Source organism: Pristiophorus japonicus, unplaced genomic scaffold (genome assembly GCF_044704955.1).
Source record: "Pristiophorus japonicus isolate sPriJap1 unplaced genomic scaffold, sPriJap1.hap1 HAP1_SCAFFOLD_709, whole genome shotgun sequence".
Taxonomy (NCBI): Eukaryota; Metazoa; Chordata; class Chondrichthyes; family Pristiophoridae; genus Pristiophorus; species Pristiophorus japonicus.
In genome coordinates this window covers 1-5,691 of record NW_027254623.1, presented here as the reverse complement: position 1 = coordinate 5,691, position 5,691 = coordinate 1, and the positions used below count along the sequence as shown (strand labels likewise).

At 47.5% G+C, this 5,691-nt stretch overlaps 1 pseudogene; it reads left to right on the top strand.

The window, feature by feature from the left end:
• The first annotated feature begins 333 nt into the window (after positions 1-333).
• Positions 334-5,628, top strand: LOC139256310 (zinc finger protein 229-like; annotated as a pseudogene).
• The last annotated feature ends 63 nt before the right edge of the window (positions 5,629-5,691 follow it).

The window sequence follows — 5,691 nt, the reverse complement described above, 5'->3', positions numbered from 1 at the left end:
TCCTGCTGTGCCTGCCCGCACTGCAATGAGCGACGTGATTTCGCAGCCGTCGCCCTCGTATGCCGCCGCACACTGCTCCCTCTGATGGCCCAGGCCTACTGATGGTCTTGCAGGCCGGGACTGCGTCGCCGCACGCTGCTCCCTCTAATGCAGTCTTTCAATCCCAGTAAATCCTCTTCAATTCACCATTGGCCTTTCAATGGCAGTGCATTTACCCAGCATTCCCGGCGGGGAGAATGTGCCGAACCCAGACAACAGCGGCCCAGTGCGCAGGCGCGGGACCTGGCTGTGTTCGGACCATGCGCGGCGCGTGTAATGGCGGAGCGGACACGATGAACATGTGCTGCGCGAAAGAGCCCGTTTTCAGCGGGGCGGAGGGGAGTAATGGACCTGCGGATAACCGCGGAGGCATCATAAACAACTAGTGCCCGCCGGAAGTACGGAATAATAATCGGAATACCGGCGGCTGCAACCTTGGGGCTTTCTCTCGGTCACAGGCCCAGGGTAACTGCGGCCATCTTTATACAGGAAGTCAAGGTCAGCGCTCCGCCATCTTGATTCAATGAGCAGCAAAGCGCATGCGCGGCCATCTTGGTGCAGGAGCAAGGTGAGCTACGTCAGTGTCTGTTTCCAACCGGGCCGCCTGGGTAAAGCGACAACTTAATTATTTTATTGTCACTCTTTAACATCTCGGATTTCCCAGCATCTCTCCTAAAGGCGCTGCTCAGTGCTAAGCTTACGGTTTACGTCCCAGACAATTGTAACAGGAAAACCCCAGAGCTGTTCACTCCCAGGGTTAGAATCCCCATGTACAGTCCCAGGTTTGCAATCCACGTTAACAGTCCCAGGGTTATTATCTCCTTATAACATAAGAAATATGAGCAGGAGTAGGACATTTGGCCCCTGGAGCCTGCTCCGCCATTCAATAAGATCATGGCTGATCTGATCAGGGACTCAGCTCCACTTCCCTGCCCACTCCCCAAAACACCTTAGATAGAAAATGTCTATCTCTGTCTTCAATTTATTCAATGTCCCAGCCTCCACCGCTCTCTGAGGCAGAGAATTCCATACATTTACAACCCTCTGAGCGAAGAAATTTCTCCTCCTCTCAGTTTTAAATGGGCGACCCCTTATTCTGAGACTATGAACCCTGGTTTTAGTTTACCCTACGAGTGGAAATATCCTCTCTGCATCCACTTTGTCGATCATATATTTCAATAAAATTACATCTCATTCTTCTGAATTCCAACGTGTATCGGCTCAACCTATCCTCATAAAACAACCCCCTCATCTCCGGAATCAAACTCAGAACTGCCTCCAATGCAAGTATATCCTTCCTTAAATATGGAGACCAAAACAGTATGCAGTGCTCCAGGTGTGGTGTCACCAATATCCTGTACAGTTGTAGCAGGACTTCTCTGCTTTTATATTCTATCACCCTTGCAATAAAGGCCAACATTCCATTTGCCTTCCTGATTATTTGTTGTACCTGCATATTAACTTTGTGTTTCATGCAAACACCCTCAGGTCTCACTGTCCTGTAGCACTTTGCAATTTTTCTCCATTTAAATTAAAATTTGCTTTTCTATTATTTCTGCCAAAGTGGATAACCTCACATTTTCCCACATTATACTACATCTGACAAATTTTTGCCCACTCATTTAGCCTGTCTATATCCCTTTGCAGATTTTTTGTGTCCTCAATTTGCTTTCCCACCCATCTTTTTATCATCAGCAGACTTGGCTACATTAAACTTGGTCCTTTCATTCAAGTCATTAATATAGATTGTAAATAGTTGAGGACCCAGGACCGATATCTATGGCACCTCATTAGTCACCATTTGCCAACCGGAAAAAAACACATTTATCGCGACTCTCTGTTTTCTGTTAGTTAACCAATCCTTTATCTATGTTAATATACTGCCCTAAACCCCATGAGCTTTTATCTTGTGCAGTAACCTCTTATGTGGCACCTTATCAAATGCATTCTGGAAATCCAAATACACCACATCCACCAGTTCCCCTTATCACCCTGCTCATTACATCCTCAAAGAACTCCAGCAAATTTGTCAAACATGATTTCCCTTTCATAAAGCCATGCTGACTCTGCTTGATTGAATCATGCTTTGCTAAATGTCCCGCTACTGCTACCTTAATATTGGACTCCAGCATTTTCCCAACGACAGATGTTAGACTAACTGGTCTATAGTTTCCTGCTTTTTGTTTGCCTCCTTTTTTTAAATAGAGACGTTACATTTGCGGTTTTCCAATCTGCTGGGACCGCCCCAGAATCCAATGAATTTTGGTAGATTACAACCAATGCATCCACTATCTCTGCAGCTACTTCTCTTAAGACCCTCAGGTCCAAGGGGCTTGCCTGCCTTCCGTCCCATTATTTTACCGAGTACTACTTCATTAGTGATAGTGATTGTATTAAGTTCCTCCCTCCCTATAGCTGTTTGATTATCCACTTTGGTATTACTCTCAGTGACCGAGTGTTTTTCTGCAATTAAACTAATCTCGGACTGTTTCTGTCCAATATTAACTCCTGCACGGTCCCAGAAAACATTTAAGGCAGAGATAGACAGATTTTTGAGTGATAATGGAGTAAAGGGGTATGGGGAGTGGGCAGGGAAGTGGAGCTGAGCCCATGATGAGATCAGCCATGATCTTATTGAATGGGGGAGCAGGACCGAGGGGTCAAATAACCTACTCCTGCTCCTATTTATTATCTTATGTTAACTGCCCCTAGCCAGAGTCAGCATCCTCTGGGATTGAGCGACAGGGAGGGAAGTCAGTGAGTGTAGAACTGAACTCAGCCAGAATCCGTACCTTCAGGGGAGGGAAACCAATGAGTGTAGAACTGAACCCAGCCAGAGTCAGCATCTTCAGGGGAGGGTAACCAGTGAGTGTAGAATTGAACCCAGCCAGAATCCATACCTTCAGGGGAGGGGAACCAGTGAGTGTAGAACTGAACCCAGCCAGAGTTGGTGATGATAATTGGGAGCGGAGGACAAGCTGCCTTCAGACGTGCGATGTGTTTGAATTTTAGGACAGTGACGGGGAAGTGTGTATGGGGCGGGGATTTACAACTTTGGAGGAACAAGAGAGGAAAGAATGTTCCATACAATCTAAAATTGTCGGTTGTGAATTAATGTCCTTTACTTGCAGTAATGATTTTTGTAAACTCTTTTTGCAGAGTATTCGAAGGGCAGGATTTGCAGACGAGAAAATCAAATCAAACATTCGTCAAGATCTGACTGAATCACTCGATTCATCAGGGCCTGAATATCATCGGCCTTTGAATGTGGAAGGAGAAATGTTTGTCTGTTCTGTCTGTGGGAACAGATTTCAAACATCAGTGTGACTGGAAAAGCACCGAGACACACACACCCGAGTGAGAGTGTTCCAGTGCACTGATTGTGGAAAGAGCTTTAACCAGATTCACAGCCTTAAAAAATATTGCACGATTGACAGCGGGAAGAAACCGAACACGTGTTGTGTGTGTGAACGAGGCTTCAACTGATCATCCCACCTGGAGAGACACAAGGACACCCGCACCATGGAGAAACCGTGGGAATGTGGGGACTATGGGAAGAGATTCAATTACCCGTCTGAGCTGGAAGTTCATTGGCGCACTCACACTGGGGAGAGAACATTCACCTGCTCTAAATGTGGGAAGGGATTCACTCGTTCATCCCACCTGCTGAAACACCAGCGAGTTCACACTGGGGCGAGGCCATTCACCTGCTCCGACTGTGGGAAGGGATTCACTCAGTCATCCAGCCTGCTGACACACCAGCGAGTTCACACTGGGGAGAGGCCATTCACCTGCTCTGAGTGTGGGAAGGGATTCACTCGGTCATCCCACCTGCTGAGGCACCAGCAAGTTCACACTGGGGAGAGGCCATTCACCTGCTCCGAGTGTGGGAAGCGATTCACTCTGTCATCTAGCCTGCTGACACACCAGTGAGTTCACTCTGGGGAGAGGCCATTCACCTGCTCTGAGTGTGGGAAGGGATTCACTCAGTCATCCACCCTGCTGATACATCAGCGAGTTCATACTGGGGAGAGGCCATTCACCTGCTCCGAGTGTGGGAAGGGATTCACTCAGTCATCCACCCTGCTGATATACCAGCGAGTTCACACTGGGGAGAGGCCGTTCACCTGCTCCGAGTGTGGGAAGGAATTCACTACCTCATCCCATCTTGCAACTCACCAGCGAGGTCACACTGGGGAGGGGCTGTTCACCTGCTCCGACTGTGGGAAAGGGTTCACTGTGTCATCCCACCTGCTGACACACCAGCGAGTTCACACCCGGGAGAGGCCGTTCACCTGCTTTGACTGTGGGAAGGGATTCACTACCTCATCCAGCCTGCTGACACACCAGCGAGTTCACACTGGGGAGAGGCCGTTCACCTGCTCTGACTGTGGGAAGGGATTCACTCAGTCATCCAACCTGCTGAAACACCAGCGAGTTCACACTGGTGAGAGGCCATTCACCTGCTCTGAGTGTGGGAAGGGATTCACTCTGTCATCTAGCCTGCTGACACACCAGTGAGTTCACACTGGGGAGAGGCCATTCACTTGCTCCGATTGTGGGAAGGGATTCACTACCTCATCCCACCTGCTGACACACCAGCGAGTTCACACTGGGGAGAAGCTGTTCATCTGCTCTGAGTGTGGGAAGGGATTCACTCAGTCATCCAACCTGCTGAAACACCAGTGAGTTCACAGTGGGGAGAGGCCATTCATCTGCTCTGAGTGTGGGAAGGGATTCACTTCTTCATCCCACCTGCTGAGGCACCAGCGAGTTCACAAGTGACTGCAGGGTTTGGGTTCTGCTGTTGTCCCAGACTGAATCGAGTCCATTCTGACTGTTGGGCTTTCTTTCTGCTGATATTGATTCCCCCTATAACTGGGCTGGAGTTTAATATTCTGGATATTTGACAAATCAATCAACGGGAAAATGGTCAGATAAAAAATAACACTGATTGTGATTGCATCTCTAATTCACTCTTTAAAAAACATAAGAAAAAGGAACAGGAGTAGGCCATTGGCCACTCGAACCTGCTAAACCATTTAATAAGATCACTTTGCTGCCCACTCCCCATAACCCTTCACTCCATTATCGTTCAAAAATCTGTCTATCCCCACCTTAAATATATTCAGTGACCCAGCCTCCACAGCTCTCTGGGCGGAGAATTCCACCGATTTACGACCCTCTGAGAGTAGAAATTTCTCCTCACCTCAGTTCTAAATCCCATATTCTTGAACTATGCTCCTTAGTTCTAGATTCCTTACAAGTGGAAATATCCTCTCTGGCATCCACCTTGTCGAGTCCCCTCAGTATCATATGTTTCAATAAGATCACCTCTCATTCTTCTAAACTCCAATGAGTATAGGACCAACCTGCTCAACCTATCCCCATAAGTCAACCCTTTTATCTCAGGAATCAAACTAGTGAAGCTTCTCTGAACTGTCTCCAATGCAAGTATATCCCTCCGAAATAAGGAGATCAAAACTGTATGCAGTAGTCCAGGTGTGGTCTGACCAATACCCTGTACAGTTGCAGCAGGACTTCCCTGCTTTTATACTCCATCCCCCTTGCAATAAAGTCCAACATTTCTATTAGCTTCATAATTGCTTGCTTTATCTGCATGATAACTTTTTGTGTTTTACATACAAGGAC